The sequence below is a fragment of the Pelodiscus sinensis genome, chromosome 14 (genome assembly GCF_049634645.1).
Source record: "Pelodiscus sinensis isolate JC-2024 chromosome 14, ASM4963464v1, whole genome shotgun sequence".
Classification (NCBI taxonomy): domain Eukaryota; kingdom Metazoa; phylum Chordata; order Testudines; family Trionychidae; genus Pelodiscus; species Pelodiscus sinensis.
Window position 1 is genome coordinate 17,873,054 of NC_134724.1, and position 20,686 is coordinate 17,893,739.

Sequence of the window (20,686 nt, forward strand, 5' to 3'; positions counted from 1 at the left end):
TGCGCATTATACATAGGTGCATACTATACTCGCAATTTTATGGTATAACTCCTCCCATGTCATCTGTCCAAGTTTCCACTTCTTGTAAGGTTTGTTCCTGTGCCTTCAATAAGGCTTCTTTAAAATACTTCCAGTTCTCCTGGACTCCTTTTCCCCTCATGTAAGTATCCCAAGGGATCCTGGCCATCAGTTTTCTGAGGGAATCAAAGTGCTCTTCTGAAGTCCAGAGTGTGTATTTTGCTGCTCCACTCTCTTCCTTTTGTCAGGATCCTGAAATCGACTGTCTCATGATCACCGCTTCTCAGGTTGCCACCCACATCTACTTCCCCTACTAGTTCCTCCCTGTTTATGAACAGCAGGTCAAGCTGTGCATGTCCCTTGGCACTTGTACCAGGAAGTTATCCCCAACATTCTCCAAAAATTTCCTGGATTTTCTGTGTACTGCTGTATTGGTCTCCCAGTAGATGTCATGATGATTAAAGTCCCCTATGAGTACTAGAGCCTGTGATGTGGAAGATTCTCTTAGTTGTCTGAAGAAAGCCACATCTCCCTCATCCACCTGACCTGGACGTCTATAGCAGACATCAACCAGATCACCTCTGGTGTTCCCACCTCTAAACTTAACCCAAAGACTCTCAATAGGCTTTGTTCCCTCTATATAATGGAGCACTAAGCAATCATTCTGCTCTCTTACATACAGTGCAACTCCTCTTTTTCTCTCCTGCCTGTCCTTCCTGAACAGTTTATACCCTTCCATGACAATGTTCCGGTCATGCGAGTCATCCCACCGAGTGTCCTTTCTTCCATTCACCTCCTAGTTCTTTGACTGTGCCAGTGCTTCTAGTTGTTCCTGTTTGTTTCCCAGGTTTCTTGCATTCATGTACAAACACCTTAGATAATTAGCTGATTGCGCTACCTTCTCCATACAAATCAGGAGTCCTCCTTTGTTGCTTGTTTCTTCCTGTATCCTACTTCCCCATTTACCTCAGGGCTTAGATCATCGTCCCCTGACGAACCTAGTTCAAGCCTTCCTCACTAGGTTTGCAAGTCTGCCTGTGAGGATACTCTTCCCCCTCTTCATTATGTGGATCCCTTCCCTTCCTAGCAATCCTTGTCCCCGGCACAACATCCCATGGTCAAAGGAACCAAAGCCCTTTCTCCAACACCACCTGCGTAACCACGCACTTACTTCCAACATTCAACAATCCCTACTTGGACCTTTTCCTTCAACAGGGAGGATGGACGAGAACAATCACTTATCAACATCATTTTGTGCATCAACTTGTATTTTCTATGATCTCTGATGTGAGTACCAGACAAGTCTAGCTCTGCTGCAGTCCATCTGAGATGGTACAACAGCACACTTGAGACTGACGAGTTGTTTGCAGTAGCATTGTAGCTGTGTTGAGAGATGTAAGATACAAGCCACATGAGGTCATATCTTTTATTGGACCAACATCAATTGGTTGAAAAGACAAGCTTTCCAAGCTTCACAAAACTCTTCCTGAAGTCTGGTGAAGCTATTGGAAGCGACTTACAAGGGAGAACAGATTGTTCGATATAACAGGTTCACAGGCTATAGGAGACTGCTTAAAATGAAGTGGGCAATTAACATCCCTGTAGTCATAGGAAAATGGAAAGTTAGAAGCGGGAGGGTTAGACGGAGGAGGGTGTTTTACAGATTGTTATAATGGGCCTTAAAATCAATGGCTCATGAGTCCATGATTTTTAGTGTCCAGCAGTTATGAATTTAAGGGCTTTTCTACACTTAAAAAGCTATTTCATGGCACAGCTGCACTGCTGTAGACCAGGCCCACTGACACTGGGGAAAAAGGAACAATTGCCCTGGGGCCTGACAATTTAAAAAGGCCTGAGACTCCTGTCCAACGTTGCTGCTACCATCAGAGCAGTGGTGACCGGAGCTCCAGGCAGTGCTGAAGGACCTGGGGAGGTTAGTCCCAGCCCTACCTCTTCTGCCTGAAGCCAACATCCCTTCTGGGGGCATAGAGCTGCCCTCCATCTTCCTGGCATGTATGCCAGCTGCCCTGGTGTAGACACGAGCTATGCTGACAGGAGGGGTTCTGCCATCGGCATAGGTAATCCACCTGCCCAAGAGCTTAGAGAATTCTTCTGTATACCTAGAACAGCTTACACTGGGATCTAGGTCAGTTTCTTAACTGGTTTAAAGTTAGATTTTTTTTTTCCACATGTGTGGGTGATGTAGCTAAACTGACTTCAATTTCTAGTGTAGACCAGGCCTAAGTTCCTAATCTCACCACTTGAAGGTATTATGAAGGTTGGATGCTGAGTGAAGTGTTCTCAGATGGGTGATGGTCAAAAAACCCCTTTTCTCATTTTTTGTGAGAGTTCATTCAAGAACATTGCGGTTGTCTGATTTCACCCATGTAGTTGTTGGGGCATTTGATGCACTGGATGAGATATACCGCCTATTGTGTGATAGGCATGTATAGGATTTACAGATCTTGAAAGATGTGTTGTAAAAATGATATGTCAAAAACACCATATCACCCAATGGCAAACACTTCTTACAAATCAATAATGTCATATCTAATCTCTCATTCCTCATCCTCAAAGGAAACCTACACAACACCTTCAAGACACAAACATGGGAACTTACATTCATAGCTCTGCTGGACACTAAAAGCTGTGGATTTAACAGATACTGGTTTTATGACCAATTACAACAATTTGCAACAAACCCTGCTACTTACAAACCCTTCATTATCCTATGACTGCAGAAATGTTAATTGTCCACTTCATTTTAAGTAGGCAACTTGTGTACGATGAATCCCATATGCTTAAGTCTCTCCCCCCTTGTATTTACCTTGGACATTCTCGTTCCCTATTTCAAAGCTTGTCCCTTTTGCCAACAGTAAGGATACTACCTCACTCACCTTTTCTCTCTTATCCGTAACAGTAGGCTGTACATGGATGTATCACAAACAGGTCTATGTGTAAATTTATGTTCAGAATACATTCAATCAGATCAAACATTCAGAAAATAACCCTTGGTTACTGAAGTATATAAGAGTGAATAAATAACAATTGTAACTGTTGAATTGAGCATCTTTTTCTGCTTGTCAGTTGTCCCACAAGTACCTTAAGATTTCCTTGAGTCTATTTATTATTTGAAATTATTCACCAAATAATTCTGATTCTGTAGATTATTTATCAGCCATTGATTATATCTGGCATTCAAAATTTTAGTTCTGTTTTGTTGCATTTGATACAGTTTGGAAATGTCTGAGATCAAAATTTGAGTTGTGACCTATGCTTAAATTTTAATTTAAAGGCAGCTAGCTGTTAATATCCTGATTTAGATTGAACAGTGCCTTACTTCACAAAACATTCCAGTGCCTTCAGTACATTATTCATGAATCTCCATGATTCCATATGAGAAAAGGTATTCGTAAGTAATCTTGACACCGAAGTCACTTGTTAGAATATTTGTGGAAAACAAATGAGATGTGGACAAGGCTGCATTCAGTTCATTTAAGAAATACACCTAGAGACTCTTATTGAACACTTTTCTTTTCTTTCTTTTTTTTTTTTAACTCACTGTGCAAGATATGTTTGAAGTCTGTTTCCTTAGCAAGAAGTCTCTCCACTTTCCTCATTTACAAGTTTGGTGGATGTAAGGTTGCTCCTTAGTGCTGTAGTACTGACAGAATACCCTTAGAAATATGTAAAAACCAATAGGTTAGATTTAACAGAAAACAGTACAGTTCACATATCTAAAAAAGGGGAGCAGAATCCCCAAGTTTCTTTTTAAACTCAGATATTGTATCTCTGTATTAACCAAATAAATAAAACCCCCAGGGGAAATTTTTTAGCCTGCCTCTGATTGTGAATCCAATTTTTATCCACAATTGATGACTGTAGTTGGGGAAAAAAGTAGGCACATCTTAAAGTCGTATTTTCTTTAAGAATGGGGCAATGACATGGCAAAAGTGGTTGGGCATGAAAAATTTAAAATTGGAATGCTGAAAATTTGGCTTTCTATCTAAAAATGTATATGTACAAGATTAGCAATTTTAAAAAGTCTAAACAGAGAATTCTTATTTCTAGCGATCCTTTGTTCTGTTATCTCAGGACTGAAAACTTGAGGCCTACAGTCTTTTAGAGCAATTCCTTCTGTTTGTTTTCCCTAAAAAAGAGAATGAAGTAACATTTGAGAGAGAGGAGTTGGCTAGCAAAAACATTTGTTACTACTCAATGGCAAGATTTCAAATGATATCCTTTTTAAATTAATATATACTTTCAGCAAACTTTGAGAAAACATATCCACATATAGTGTAAAAACAAATGACCTTAGGTGACACCAAAGTAAAGGAGAGTCACATTTGACAGGCCAAAGGCTAAATGTGATTCTGGTTCTTGCAGGTGTGTTCTCACAAGGCTGGGAAAGTCTTTATTTTTGGGGGTTTCCATGGAAATGCTGGCAGTCTCAAATGGAAACAATATTTAAAAGGAGATGGTTTTTTTAGAAAAAGCATGATTCAAAGATGACAGAGGTTTGTAATTTTTTTTAAGAGCAAAAGCAGAAATGTTGTGGCACATGGATTTTGTAAATGTGTCTTTAAAAAGGAAAGTGGAGGCACATTTTTATAAGCTGTTGTGCATTTGGCACCATAAAAAACAACAAAAATGTTTCAGGAAAGTTCATGTAAGTGTCAGCAAACATGGATTAGCTCTTTTGATTCATTTTAATTCTGTGAAATTGGTCATTTTCTATAACTGAGTTTCCATACAATCAAAATAATATATTCACAAGGATGACATTTTTGACTACCGAGTACGTCTGACAAACTGGGCAAATTTATTTTATGGAAGAGAATTTGCTCAGTTATTTAAAAAATGGTTTGATTTAAAGTTGTACATTGAGAAAATGTTTCCTGATTTTACGTCCCTTACTTGTTGTTTAATTAAAGTGCAGTACTGTGGGAGGCCTCAGCTCTCATTCCTATAAGCCAGCATTTTCCCAAACTATGGGCCGCGGCCCGGTACTGGGCTGCGGGAAAAAAATACTGGGCCTCAACATGGCTGCCAGGAGTGGAGCTGAGTGGGACAGGCTGGGGAGGAACCGGCCCCCGGGAAGCAGTGCTGGGGACAGTGGGTCTGTCCGGTGGAGATCCGGGCAGGCAGTGAAAGCAGGGCCGGGAGTGGCGGGGCTGTCCCGCAGAGATCCGGGCAGGCGGGTGGCAAAAGCAAGGCTGGGGGTAGCGGGGCTGTCCCGGTGGAGATCCGAGCAGGTGGGTGGGCGGCCAAAGCAGGGCTGGGAGCGGTGGGTCTGTGCCACAGAGATCGGGGCAGGTAGCGGAAGCAGGGCTGGGAGCAGCAGGGCTGTCCTGCGGAGACGCGGGCGGCGAAAGCAGGAGTGGGGCTGTCCCGTGGAGATGTGGGTGGGTGACGGAAGCAGGGTTGGGGGCAGCAGGATTGTCCCTCAGAAATGGGGGGGGGGAAGCAGAAGCAGGCTTGGGGGTGGTGGGCAGGCAGGCAGCAGCAGCAGGGTTGGGGGTAGCGGGGTTGTCCGGCGGTGGAGATTGGAGAGGGCAGGTGGTGGAACCGGGGGGGGGAGGAGGGGGGCTGGCCAGCCGGGGGAGATCAGGAGCAGGAGGATGGTAGAATCAGCTGCCAGAAGCAGGGCTGGACTGGGGAGATCGGGAAGAGTAAAGCGGGGGAGTGGGACTGAACTGGGCACATACAGACCCTGGCAGACGAGTGAGTCTGGCCGGGGATTCCATTTTTCCTCCTTCCCCTACATACCTTCCCTGGAGTAGTTACGAACTGCCTGGCAGGTAGACACACTCAGACAGCATGAACACATCTACGAGCCAGGCAGCTAAGGACTAATACACCTAATTATAATAAAATGTACCTAATTAGAAAATACCAGGCATTTTATATGTCTGGTAATGTCTCAATTTCTTTCCCAGACAAAACCTTCAAATACCGGCCTGTCCAGTACAAAACCGGACACCTGGCAACCCTACCCTTTCTTGCACCCTCCCTCTTAGCCAGATACCTTACTCCCAATCTGCTCCTGCTCCCACCTCGGGAAGTGCTTTGTGGCGCCGGGTCACCCAAGCCCTGGCCCAGGCTGGGTGGAGGATGCAGCCAGGTGAAACACTGAAAATTTATTCATTTTTCATTCTTTTTTTTTAATATGCATTTATAGTTTTGGGCTGCAAAAGACAGTACTGAAAAAAAGTTTGGGAAACCCTGATCTTGCCAGCTTTCTATCCATCTTACAGTCCATTTATCCAATCCATAGTCCCTTAACTTGCTGGCACGAATAGTATCAAAAGCTTTGCTAACTTTGGCACTGGAGGCTTTGGGAGGACCAGAAACAACTTATTTGAATATTCATCATTTGCTTATTGAATATGCAAATGAATATGACCGGTCCTCCAAAAGCTTGTGAATGGGTTTACTGGTCCCCGTGTCAAAAAGTTTGGGAACCCCCCGCTATAAGCAGTATTCCAATGGCTTCACTGGACCAAGACTAGTCCCAAAAGGGAGAAGTGGCCCCTGTACTGGGACTTATTTGTACAAGCTACATTGCTGCAAAAGGGCTAATAAAGCCCTGGAGCAGTGGTGGGCAACCTGTGGTTCCTGGGCTGCAGGCATCGCATTGGGTTTCTATGTGTGGCCCATGAGACATTTTGTTCATTATTGCACTCAGACAGGGCTGCCTGATTCCCCCTGGATTCTGTGCACGGAGTTTTTTTTCCTACCGGTATTATGAAAATGACACACAAGGGCGTATGAAGTGAGGTGTGTGCTATTTGCAAACAACGTTGACTGTGAGAGTGATAGGCTCCCTCTGGAGCCAATTAAAGTGCTGCTATGGTCCAATTCTAAATTCTAGGTACGCAAACACAGTCAGCAAAACAACCCTCGCTCGGGAGCCCATCTTGGTTATGACAAGCATGCGGCCCACTGAGATGAAGGATCCGCTGACGAGCCTAGGCTGCCCATTGCTGCTCTTGAGTATACACCTGCCATCAGGGATGGCAGATGTGCAGAAATTTTGGTGGTGCTCAGAATGCTGAGCACCTGCACCCCTCCCAGAAAAACTCCCTCTGCCAAAGCTCTGAGACATAATTTTGATGCTGGGTGCAGGCTCTAGGAAGGAGTTTGGGTGCAGGAGGGGGGAGGGGGAGATGGTGGGAGTGCCGTGCTTACCTGGGAGGTGCCCAAGTGAGGGGGCGGTGGTGTCTCCCTACGCTGCTGCCTAAAGGCACTACCCCCACCGCTTCACACTGGCCACAAGGGTATGCAGGGCCTGGGCAGCATGCAGATACACCCCCTTGTGGGGCCACAGGGATGTGCCAGCAGCAGTGGAGTGCTAGCAGCAGGAAGCCACTCTAGCCCTATCACGCTGCAGATGGTGGCAGAAGAGGCCACCTAGGATAATTTAAAGTGCCCAGGCGTGGTAGGTGGGGCTGGAGATGTGGGAGGGAGAGCACAGCCTGATAGGCTAGCTGGAGGGGGAGCACTGTGATCAAGTGAGGAGGAAACTGACAGCAGTGCTATTTATATATCACAACTGGAAAATGGCATTTTCATGTGCCTCGGTCGTCGGGTCCCATTGAAAAGAAAAAAAATCCAGCATCTGTGGAAACTTCCAAAAATTGCCTCTCACTGTGGAAACCGGATGTATATTTTGTTGAATCAGGCTCTTAATTAGGGAGCATACAAAGGGATTTCTGCCCCAGTGTATTTCCTTTTGAACAATAGTGTCACACCTGCTTTTCTGACAAGCCTCGTAGCCCTTGATGTATTGTTTGTTTCCACAGTGACATCCTATTAATCAGCAACTGATCCTCTTCTTTTCAGTTTAGCCTCTCTGCCCCCCAACATTTCTTCCAGTTGACTTGTCATTACAACAAGGATCTCCAAGTGACCCCCCAATCCTCTGCCCTTCCTGTCCATTCTTAGTTATGCCAAAACTGTTAGTTCACAACAGGAAACCAATAGCTTGTGCTATCAGGAGACATTTCCTTCACAGCACAAAACGTCTGAGTAATAATTTCAAGCAAAGCTTCACCCATTTCCTGTAAAAGGAGGAAAGTTTGCCTATCCCAGTCCCTCAGAGCTCTCTGTTTCCATCCCTTCTGTGATGTAATGCCTTCTGCATAGGGAAGATGGATCATTTTCCCTCTAGTAGCACTAAGTTCAATATCCTGTGTAAAGATTTTGGGACAGCTCTTTCAATGATGAAACGTGTAACATTTACAGATAATAAAAAGATCTGCTGAGGTTTCTACATGTGGTACCCCCCTTTCAAAATAATTTAAGGTTCTGGAGTCTGGGAAGAAAAGTTACAGTGGAAATAGAAGGCTTTAATGTTCACACATGTTCTGTTTTATGGAATGTTTTGCTTGCAAAGTGGAATGTTAGCATTTCAGCTGTAACTTATGCACATTTTTTCCAGTAGATGTGAGGGCTCCACTAGTTATCAGAATACTTGCTAAATGCCAGTACAGTAAGGATTGGAGAGATAATTCCTGGCTATGTATGTTACTCAAATACATCAGAGTTAAAGAGAGAAAATACTCTTACTTGATTCAACAAGCCACTTCTCACCAAAAGATTTAAGTATGTGTTTGCTTAAGTGTTTTGCTGAATTGGGATTTAATACAATATTAAGGCGGCACATTTAAAAATCACAGAATACCAGGAAAATACCAAAGTTAGGTTCCAGTGGCAGTATGGGTATGCATTATGATTCATGGTTTTTGACAGCAATGTATTTATGCTATTCCCTTAACAAGCTAAGAAGGTATGGAAAAATGCATATGTTTAATGGGGGTACATTATTTAGATTAAACCTAATTTTGCATGTCTCAGCTTTTTTATTTATCAAGCAACTGCAACATTGAATTAACACACACTCTTGCCCATCTAATTTGCTAGAGATTTCTTTAAAGAACCAAAAGAGTTGTGGAATTTGTTTATTCTAAGCCCCTTCACAGTGAAAAAACCCTGTGATAGAGACCAGACAACTCAAAAGAATTTGTGAGAAAGTTTGAGGATCTGAAAATGGTCTTTAGCACAATTGTTGTGCAGCATTTACTACTAAGGAAAAGCTATAAGAAGTAACCATCCATTTTTTGGAAGGCAGAAAATGTTTTATTATTCTTATGTCTGCTGTCTTTTCCTTTGATGTTATCTCACCAAGCATAAAACACCACACCTCTATTGTTTCAATACATTCATTCCCATCAAGACACCCAGTGCACTTAATCCTATATTTTATGTTTTGTTTCCTTTCAGGCTATGTCTACACTGCATGCTTATTTCAAAATAACTCATGTTATTACTCATGCTACACACCAAGCCCATTATTTCAAAATAATTGTAAAATAACGGGCTTCTTACTGACTTCTGTAACCCTCATTTCACAGGGAGTAAGGGAAGTGTAGGCAGCAGCAAAAGACGAGTGAAGATACTGCGACTTTAGCCACGCAATTAACGTAGATGAAGTTGCGTATCTTAACTCGACTTTAGTCTGCAGTGTAGACGTATCCTAACTCTTCATGGGTGTGTCTAAACTATACCCCTCTGCTGACAGAAGGATGCAATCTAGACGTAGCCCTACTGTGTTTCTTTCTTGGCCTTTTCCATCAGCTAGAAAGCACAAACCAAATATACAGCCATACTTCCCTCATCACAGACTCGTCATGTCTACACTAGCTAAAGAAACTGTGTTAGCATCTCTTGAGAGAACGATATTTAAGCATAGTTTTGTGTTTGAACTAGATTTTGCTTGAAAGGATTGAAGGTAGTTTTCCAGGTGAAGGATAATGGGACTTTAATGTTTCACTCTTTACAGTCTGCATCTAAGGCTATATTTCCCATTTAGTGATACAATGCCGTGTGGAGTTAGGAGAAGTCTCCTGAGAATAATGATAATAAAACCTACACTCTTAACAGCACTCAATTTCCAGTCTCTCAGTCAAATACCTTAAATAACAAATACATTCTCAATCTCTGAAGACATCCATTTTTCTAATCTCCATACAAATTTATGTATATGATTTCAGTGGTGCAAGAACAGCATTTACCCCAAATTGACATAATCCAGCAAAAGAATAATTGGGGGGAAATTCCTAAACCCCACTATTCACTGCTCTAATTCTAACATACAGTCAAATGTTGTGGACTTTTTATGTAAGTACTTTTTCCTCTGCAATTGACAGGGCATGGCAATTGTTGTTCTTTGACTTTCATCATAGGGGTTTAGAGAACACTCTTCATCAGAGAATCTGTCAATTTTATTGAGGTTAGAAGAGCTGAATATAGAAAAGCTGAAGGTCAAGGAGGAAATACTTGTATGTCAACAGTTAACAAGAAAAGGAAAAAAGTTGTTTAGGGTGTTTACAAGGGCAGAGGTGCAACAGGATGAAATCAAGGGAAAATTTAGGCTGACCATCAAGAAAAATTTCCTATTAATGTTCTCTATTAGTTCATAGGATAGTTTTCTTTGGGAAGTAGGAAAAACCCAGAACAATTACACCTTTTAAACATATAGGCTGCGTCTACACTGCAGGGTTTTTGCGCAAGAAGCCTCTTATGGAAGAGACCTTGCACAAAAGCATGTCTAGACCTCAAAGCGCATCGCAAAAGTGATGTGCTTTTGCACAGGAGAGCGTCCACACTGCATGGACGCTCTTACGCAAGAAAGCTCTGATTCCCATTCACAGAATGGCCATCAGTGCACCTATGCTTTTGCCGATAGGGGTTTCTTGCGCAAAAACTCCTCTGGAGCGTCCGCACCTGCCTTTTTGCGCAAGAGCTCTTGCGCAAAAAGGAGTTATTCCTCATGGGGAAAGGAATAACTTTACTGGCAAAAGCCCTCTGTTGTGCTGATTTACTTGCGCAAAAACGCGCTTGAGGTGTGGACGCTCCGCTGGTTTTTGTGCAAAACCAGTTGATTTTGCGCAAAAACCTTGTAGTGTAGACATAGCAATACTGATTAAGCATTAGGAAATACCCTGAACTGTCAGGTTATCACCTCATAGTTCCCTCCCCCACCCCATCTATTTTGTGTAATATTATTTATTAGCAGATTTACCTGGCGGTGCTCAGGTCCTTAATTGTAGTAATGGTTGTTTTTGTTTTCTGGAAAATAAAAGGAAAATGTACATGCTGTATTTAAATGATTGATTCAGAGAGGGGGGTGCTAAGGGCAGAGGTGAGAGGTACAGGAGTCAGGAGGGCTCTGGGAAAGGGGGAAGGGTGCAGGAGTCAGGGAAGGGGTGCTCAGGGAAGGGGTTGGGTGTGGAGGGAACAGGGCAGTCAGTGGGGGTGAATGACGGTGGGGGGCTGGGAGGATTGGGGATTCAGGCAGCAAATGGAGGGTGCTGGAGCGAGGGGGCTCAGGGCACAGGTTTTGATGGGTGGGGGGGCTCAGGGCAGGTTGTGGGGAGTACAGAACACAGGAATGGGAGCTGAGAGGTCCAGGGCAGGGCACCTTCCTGGAGCTGGGCAGGGTGGAAAGGGTGGTGCTCCGGCGACAGCTCCTCCCGGGGGAGTTGGACCTGCACTTCCTAGCCAGGGGCTCCTGCCAGGGGGGCTACTCTCCCCAGCTGGTAGCTCCTCCTGAGGGGCTGGGACTGCTCTCCCCAGCTGGTGGCTCCTCCTCCGAGGGGGCCGAAACTGCGCTCCCCAGCTGCCAACTATTCTTGGGGAGCCAGGGCTGTGAGGGCCAGCCCCAGCATCCAGTCTGTCCCAGGCATGAAGGGAGGCTCCATGGGCTGGCCCTGGGAGTGGCCTGCAGCTGCTCCCACTGCCCAGGGTGGGTGCCTTTGGGGCTGGCCCCAGACTCCAGTGCCCCCCCCCTTGCCCTACAGCCAGTCTGTGGGCACAGATCTTCATGGGATAGCCTCAGCCTGTAGCTGCTCCCCCCCCCCAGCTGTTCCAGGGGGTGGGGATCTGGGGAGCAGCCCCAGCCTTCAGCCTATTTGGGGGAGACAGGGCTCTGGGGGGCTGGCTCTGGCCCCCTAGCTGGCCCCCCTGCAGTTGGTCTGGGAAGTCAGGACTCCAAGACCTGGCCCCCTGCCTCCAGCAGCAGCCCCCTCTGGGCTGCAGCTGGTCCATGGCCAGACCGCAATGACCAGCCTCTCCTCCAGATCTCTTGAGGGAGGGATCAGTTGTGCTGCCCAGCCTCAGGGATGGTCACAGAGGAATTATGGCAATGGGGTCAGTAGGTAAGGGGCTCCCTTCTCCATCCAGCATTGTTTGAGGTAGGGAGGCCAGTTACACGTTCTGATGGCCAGCCATATAGAAAGCCCTGTCCACAGCTGGCCACTCTCCTGCTGGTGTGGCTGCCCCCCAGTGGTCACTCTGCAGTATAGCTATCCCCTTGCTTTTTGCCCCCAGAGGTCACTCTGCATATAGCTCTCCCTCTAATCAGCCCCTCCTTTTCCATGTTATGGAAAATAATCTCATTCTAAGCACTTCCTGTTTTCCTGGCATGACCAAACCCTGACCTTGCTTTAAGTTAGGATAAGAGGAAGCTGCATACCAAATCTGGTGGTCCTAACTGTTACCATTTAGGAGGAGTTCTTGAACAAACAGACAGATGGACTCCCAGACAGACGGTCGCATAAATTCTCCAAGATAGATTCCTGCAGAATCTGTCTGTCTAACAGAGAATGAAGGCTTTTGAACAGAATTTCTGTATGATCCTACAGAATATTAGAGAATTATATCACTCCTATAAAATAGGTAAATAGTTCTTTAACACACAGCCGAGCCGCCACGGAGGGAGGGGAAGGGGGCGGTGACATACACAACCAGGGGGCAGGGCCATGTATGTGTCTGCCCCTTTCCCCTCCCACTGCGGCACTCAGCTGAGTGCTGCACCCCTCAGCCGGGCCGCCAGGGCTCCCCCGGGGTGGGAGGGAAAGGGAGAGTGGTGACATACATGGCCCCGCCCCCTGGCCATGTATGTCACCGCCCCACCCACCTCTCTCGTGGCAGCCCGGCTGAGCAGGCAGCACTCACCCAAGCGCCATGTGGGAGGGAAGGGGAAGAGAAGAGATGGAGGGGAGAGAGAGGCAGGAGGAGAAGAGAAAGAAAGAGATGGAGAGAGAGGCAGGAGGTGGAGGAGAGCTGAGAGAGGGAGGGAGGCAGTAGGAGGTGAGAGAGAGAGAGAGAAGACCTGAAAATCCTGTCTCATGATGGGCTAATTGGCTAGTTATTCAAGACTCTTCATTGTTACACAAAAGTCAGATTCATCATTGTTATAAAAGTCAAAACTGGTGGTGTTTTCATATAAGTGTTTGTGTGGGGGCCGGCCTAGCTGCTGCAAAGAGGCGAGATGTAGTGCAATCCAAATATATTGTGGGATGCTGGGAGAAGAGATAGTCAGTGGCTAATACCTGGCACTTTTTAAGAGGCAAGTCAAACCATAATGTTCAGAGCAATGGTGTGAACAATATTGCATATAGAACTCTTAACTTCAAGTCACATTAGGCTGTAGCAATCTTGGAAACGGGATGTGTTTATAAATTATACTCCTTAACTCGGTTAAATCCTTCTAATACCTTTCAGGCAAACATTTCTGCTACACATTGTTCAGAATGGTTGACATTTTATTTACACTACTGCAATATCATCTCCTTGTTTTGCACATTCTCCCAATAGATGTTGGCCAATCTACAAAAATTTAATGTTGGTGTTTTAGACTATACTATCATCATATTTTGACTACATCCATTATGACACAGCTGTAATGCAACCAGCTGTTCATTATTAATATGTTAAACAAATGAAGTCCCCAGTGTAAGCCTATACACTAACTATCTGATGCAATGAAACTTTGGGTCATGTGAAAATTCCATCATCCTATCACCCAACATTCCCCTGATCTGTAAAATGTCAACTCACTCATCAGAAAAGTCTCATAATCTGGAAGTGTAGTTGGTTAAACTGATACATTGCATGTTTTAAATCTATGTCCAGCATGCTATTGTAGTAAGCTCTCATTCCCTCTGTAGTATAGGAAATGGCTGTATGGCACTTGAAATAAAATTGAAAACTGTTTATTTTCTCACTCCTCCCTCTCTCTGGTATGTTTGTAGGGGCTATTACTGATTAACTCCATTTCTGGGGGCTTTTATTTCAGAATAAGAGTGCTTTATTCTGATTTGGTTTAATCCACTTTGGAAATAGATTAAAATTCCTCTTTAAATTCATATCGTACTTTAATCTTTAATAAATGTCCTTGTGTAGACAAGTCCCAAGAGAAAACTGCGCTGGAGAGGTCATAAATTACAAACCCACTCACGGAGAGTAATCCAGAATTATGACAAGTGGTTAGGATAAAATAGAAAGAGAAAGGAGGGTGGAGAGGAGTAAAAAGAGTGCAAGGGGAAGGAGAGCTACAGGAAAAAAAGGGCAAGAATGATCTACTGTAAACCAAAACAAAACCAGTGTCAACAGAAATGTCAAATTGACAGATCTGAAAAGTTGCTCTATGGAACTTGAAACCTTGTCTCTTTCACCACAAGAAGTTGGTTCAATAAAAGATATTAGCATAGTCACCTTGTCTCTCCTATCCTGGGACCATCATGACCGAACAACACTGCAAACAGTCCAGACAGTTGTGCACATGGAAACAAGGCATGGAATTTATAGCGACATCCAAATTCAGCCCTACTGTATCATAGCAGCAATTTAAGTTAGACTGCCCAGTTCTGCATTTGAAAACTCAGCTGTTTTAGGTAGGGATGTGAATGACTAAATCAACTATCCAATAAACAAATGCTTATTGGATAGTCGACAGTATAGTGGACTAGTCGCTTCCTCCCCACCTTGCTGCCTCTATCACAAAGGCTACGTCTAAACTACACCCCTCTATTGGCAGAGGGATGTAAATGAAGCACTTTGAAAGCGCAAATGAATCAGGGATTTAGATATCCCATGCTTCATTTTCATAATCGCGACGTGGTGCTGTTTCGAACAAGCGCCATTTTGAAACTGAAACTGCAGTTTAGACGTGGTTTTTTTGACAACTGGGTGCCTTTTTGAAAGTTCCTGTACTGCCGAGAGTAGCACAGGATCTTTCGAAAAGGCACCCCGTTGTCGAAAAAACCGCATCTAAATTGAGGTTTCAGTTTCGAAATGGCGCTTGTTCGAAACAGCATCAAGTTGCATTTATGCAAATGAAGCATAGGATATTTAAATCCTCACTTCATTTGCGCTTTGGAAGTGCTTCATTTACATCCCTCTGCCGATAAAGGGGCGTAGTTTAGACATAGCCAAAGAGGAGGGGAAGACAAGGAGGCACTTCGAAGTGGAAGTGCTGCTTGAAACCTGGGGGCAGACCCCAGGTGCCAGGCGGTGCTGCTGCTTTGAAACGCTGCATGCAGCGCAGGGCCAGCTGGGGTTGTCCCCAGGCTGCACATGGCGTTTCAAATGCAAAAGCGCTGTATGGAGCCCAGGGTCAGCTGGGGACTGATCCCGGGCTCTGTGCACTGCTGCCACTTTGAAACACTGCAGGGAGCCTGGAGTCAGGCTCCTGCGGGGTCAGGTTGCTACATTTCAAAGGCGGAGGCTCCCTATTGACTAACTGAATAGTTGATGCAAAATGCATCAACTATTCGATTAGTTAATGAGTCGATATTTCAGATTGTTAGTTTTAGGTACTTATATGCTAGTTTAAGGGCTTTAATACAGAACAGGCAACCAGGCTTGGAAATTGGACCTTGTGAGGCTGATTTTCAGATGTATTGAACTCACACAACTCCAGCAGAGGTCAGTGGAAACTTCTGCTGCCCAACACCTCTGAAAATTAAGTCCCACATATATATATAGTGAGTGGTAGCTGATTTATTTCTCTCTGATATATTTGCTTAGTAACATACTCCATATACTGTATTGATGAACAGCACTGAAAACAACTTCCCTGGAGAAAATGGAAGGAAGCTAAAGATGGACTCATGTATACTTCTGCCTTGGCACAATCCATTCAGCTGGAAATGAAAATATTATTGGGAGAGAAGCTACAGGATGTCCAAACAGATCGGAAGCCCAGTTCCAAAATGCTCAGTTGGGGTTGGCAACCTGGATTGAAGAGATGACTGGCAGCTTGGCCACCTTGGACATAACATTTTTTGGAAACCAGAAAACCAGTATGTTTTGTCCAATTTGGGATGTGTTTAATAGAAATGAACTGTAGCAAGATCTCAAGGAACTGGAGTCCTGTCTAGACAAGAAAACCCAGGAGTTGCAGACACAAAATTGATTATTTTTTACTTATGAACCGAGTTTCTTAGACATACACTTCTCTTCCAGCCCTACTGTTAAAAAAAAAAAAAAAAACTACGTCAATACAAGTTTTTCTTCAGTAAGGATTACAGATTCGGCACTAGATTTTCCTCTGTGTTAGGGCAACTTAATGCCACAACTGCAAGTGGAAAGTTGTCTTAATACTAAAGGAGAATTCCCCCATATAGTACAAACCTTGAGTGGGATAGGTTAGGGTAGGGGCAGGCAATAATTTTTGAAGAGAGGCCACTTTGAGAATTTCTGAAGTGGTTGTGGGCTGCCCCAGAAGGGGTGGGACCTCAAGAAAACCAGGAGACTTTGCCACCCACAGACCCTGACTGGCCTGTGGGAGGGGGAGCAGTAAAGTCTTAGCCCTCTCCACACCCTGCCAGGGGCACGCAGTGCCTAGAGAGAACACCAGCTGTTCTGAACAGCTAGTGGTTCCCTCTGGTGCTGTGCCCCCCTAGTGGGGGAGGAGACTTTGCGTGCTCCCTTGTCCCCAGTTCTTAATTGGCCTGGGGGTGGGGAAGTGGCAGGGCAGCTGCAGGCCAGGAACCCTTTAAATTGCTGCTATTTAAAGGGCTCCTGGCTCCAGCTCCAGGAGCTGCAAGACCTTTAAATAGCAGCAATTGAAAGCCCTGTAGCTCTCAGGAAGCACATTAATGGTGGAGCCAGGGAGACGCGAGCCCTTTCAATTGCGTCTATTGCTCCCTAGAGGCTCCCAGGCAATGCATTAGCAGCAGAACCAGGAACTGCAGCAGGCCGGATCAAAGTGCTAGGCAAGTCAGACCCAGACCGCTGACAGCCTCTTGCCCAGCTCTGGGTTAGGGTGACCCTGAGTCCCAACAAACCCCAACTGGGGCTATGGAGACCAATGATAGTCCATAAAAGTTGCAGTAACCTGGCCCAGTTGCTCTGAGTGCTCTATGGCTGGCACTGAGAATTGAAGTCTGTGGCTCTCTCACCTTACGAGCTGTGAGCTACCATTTTATACACATCCTGTGCTTCACTCCACTATCCCAGAGGATTCCCTGAAAAAAATCAATGGACAGTGATGGGTGGAGAAATACCACATGGCCTTCTCCCCCCCTCTCCTCAAACCGTGTATTCACATCACATGGCTTCTCCATGTTTACATTACTCCATCCTGATCTGAGTTCAACCTCAGGATGACCTTGACCCTAGCAGGCTAAAAGAAAAAAAATGCTTCTGGAACAGGTGGCTGGACCACATAACACAGAGTACGCTACATAGAAATGGTCTTACGCAAAGAAAAAAAAGTCTGGTCTATTAATCTGCAAGTCCTGACCCTAACAGCAGCACTTCATTAGAACTCTGGAGGCTTTGGAAAGGCTCTTGCACAATATCTTCAACATAAAGGTATCCATTTCAAAGGATGAATGCAAAATCATATACGGTCCTACTGTTCAAATGCTTAAAAAAATGGCGCAAGCCTACATCACTCGCTAGTCTAGTGAAAGAGCCTGTGGCTCCTTGGAAGGTCATGTACCATTTGTTGCAGCGTCTTTCAATCTCTGTTTGATCTCCAAAAGCCAGGACAATTGGGCATTGGTGACTGTAAAGCTGGCTGAGACATACAAAATAGTGCAAAGGACACAAAGTGAACAGACTGCAGCTTCTATAAGCCTCTCTCCTCCTCAGCACCCAAAGGGAGGTGCAAAGGAAAGACGGAGTCAAATTGTATCAAAATCATTGTCTCATTCTAAGACAAACCAGGAAGCTGAACTTTGGACTTGCAAGCTGGAGTGCTCCACACAGCTCCAGGCTTACGTCATTTAGGCGAGCACTGGGTGGACATAATAGTGTTTGTAAGAAGGGCCACTTTACATATAGTCTAGTGTTCTGGTTGGTATGTTTGTATCTCACATAAACAACCAAGATGAATCATAAACAATTAGAAACAACCTGCTAGCTAGCATGTCAAAGCATCAAAACTCATCCAGCCCCCTAGCTCCTACTGACACAGATACACTAATTCCTGGTACAGAAAGTCAAAAATAATCTTAACAAGCTTATGAAACTAGAGTTAAGACATTTACCTTTCTCCCTCTCCTTGGCCCCTGCTCCGTCCTCCAATAACTGGGGCCAAATCCTGGTTTCTTGGGCAAAGCCTGAATAATTGGGCTTTGAGCTGTGGAAAGCTGCCATCTTCCTCCCACTGCTGGTCACAAAGTTCTCCTCTATTAATGGAGTTTTGATGAATGGATCTGTAAAGTCAGCGGTGGATATAGGGCAGGGCAAGCGGGGTGGCTGCCCCGGGTTCCGTGCTTCAATAAGCCCTGCGCACATGCTACTACTACCTGTCGGCTGTGGTCATGGCGCATGCACGAAATTGTGCTGCCCTGGGCCCGGCATTTCAGTAGGCCCTAGGCCCTGCAAAACTCTCATCCGCCCCTGTGTAGAGTCACAGACTCTCTGACCAAGCCCCTTCTCCATCCTACATTTCCCCTCTTTGCAGCTACAGAGGAAGCTGCTGAGAGGAACAGGGTTATTCCAGGTCTGACTGAGAAGCATTATGAAGAGGAGAACAGAACAAATTGGTGAGTGATATTTTCCCCACCTGGAATACAAGCCAAGGGCGTTGGCCCTTAAATTGGACAGATCCAAATGATATTTGTAAATCTTGGGTAACATGACTAGCTCAAACATGTGGTTTTGGAATCCAGAATCTGAAACACCCTGCCTGCAAATTTTGGGGATTTATTTAAACTTTGTATCTGAACACAGACTTGAATTTTCAGTTAGGTCTTCTTTTTGTAGAAGGACCTGAACTGAAACCTCCCAACTCCTCATATCAAACATATCCAAATTTGGGGAAAGTCCAAAATCCAGATTCCAACTTGGATTCAGATCTTGACCCATTTCTAGCTCTATCATTCTCTTTACAAATAGGAACATTTGTTTAGCAAACTAGGTAAGTACTTTCCCCCAAGAAATATGCTTAACAGTCTACAAATATTTTGTTCATGGAATTCAGTGGTAGAGTTACACTTCTTTGCACAGGGCATTGTTGTTCTTCCATAAGACTAAACCTACTTTGGGCTAGTAGTCCAATTGGAAGAGTCTAGGCAATTAATGGAAGGGAATGCCCTTAAGTACTCATCTTGTCTTTATTACATAAGTAATTACAACTGGCCACATCTGTACCATTTTTGAAAATTCCTCAAGTAGCAATGTATATGTAGCAATAATCCTAATAAGAAGCACAGCATTTCTTATATCACTTAATGAAAGTGGCAGGAGTGACTCAGACCCAATGATTAATCTGTATTAATGTTGATTTTCAATTCTTAACACTAATTAAGTACAACATTTTTACAGTCTTAACCACAGAATGCCCAGACCTATTTTAATCTTTAAATTATAATACGACCTTCCTTAATTTTGAGACAAATCCCCTCCATATGTTCTGTAGCTCAAATGCAATTCCACCACAGGCAGGAAGAATTTATGGAGTCTATGTTGGGATTATACATCTCAGCATGTGATGCAGTCCAATTCCAAAGGACTTCTTAACATATCAAAAAGGATCTCCATGCAGCTGCATGGCCTTCATAGAGAACTTAACTTTCCTTTGTTCCCCCTTCCAGCATGGAACCCAGCACAATGCCTTCTTTGCAAAGGATTTATTGACACAGTGCTAACACCGCTAGGCCATGTCTATACTGCCACAGTCAATCTCCTGGGATTTGATTTAGCAGGTCTAGTGAAGACCCACTAATTTGAACTGAGATGTTACCCCGTTGGCGCTTAGTCCTGCTCCTCACGAGAAGTAAGAGAAGCCAATGGGAGCGTGTCCTCCCGTCGACCTCCCACTGTGTGGAGAGCATGAAAACATGATTTAAGACATGTCAACTCCAGGTACGTAATTAACCTAGCTGAGGTTGCATATTTTAAGTTGACTTTCCCATTTAGTGTAGACCTGGCACGACTGTCCTACCTACATAAAAGGGCCCATTAGTGCAACTAAACCAGTGGTAGCGTAAGTAAGAATTTTGTGCTAAAACTCCCTAGAGTGGACAAGATCTTGGATTACATTCTGATGGTCAGAATCTTGGCCATTACCTTTAAAAGTTTTCTTTTTGTGGAATAATTAGCTCTATAAATGAATCAATGAGGAAAGAATTTCATGAATAAAAACATCTTCATTGTTGATTTTTAATTCCAAATGTATCCTGAGAGGTCACCGATCAATGAAACAAATACCCTAGGAACACCATCTTTATTTTAATTTCAGCTCATTTCATTTTTAAATAAAGAATTAAAAATGGATAACACGTTATGGAGTATTTTGGCAGAAAACACAGATTATTGTATTTATTGGCAACATCAGTGCTCACTGAAGTAGGAAAGAAAAAAC

The 20,686-nt window shown here is 44.4% G+C and overlaps 1 long non-coding RNA gene across 1 annotated transcript in view; it reads right to left on the minus strand.

Moving 5' to 3' along the window:
• LOC106733082 (uncharacterized) overlaps nucleotides 1-20,686 on the minus strand; it is a 101,076-nt gene that overhangs the window by 16,597 nt on the left and 63,793 nt on the right. Inside the window, exons 3-4 of the long non-coding RNA XR_012895734.1 lie at nucleotides 11,105-11,151; nucleotides 3,581-3,695 (exon numbers count right to left, since the gene is read on the minus strand). This is a non-coding gene — a long non-coding RNA (uncharacterized LOC106733082). The remainder of the gene's footprint in view (nucleotides 1-3,580; nucleotides 3,696-11,104; nucleotides 11,152-20,686) is intronic.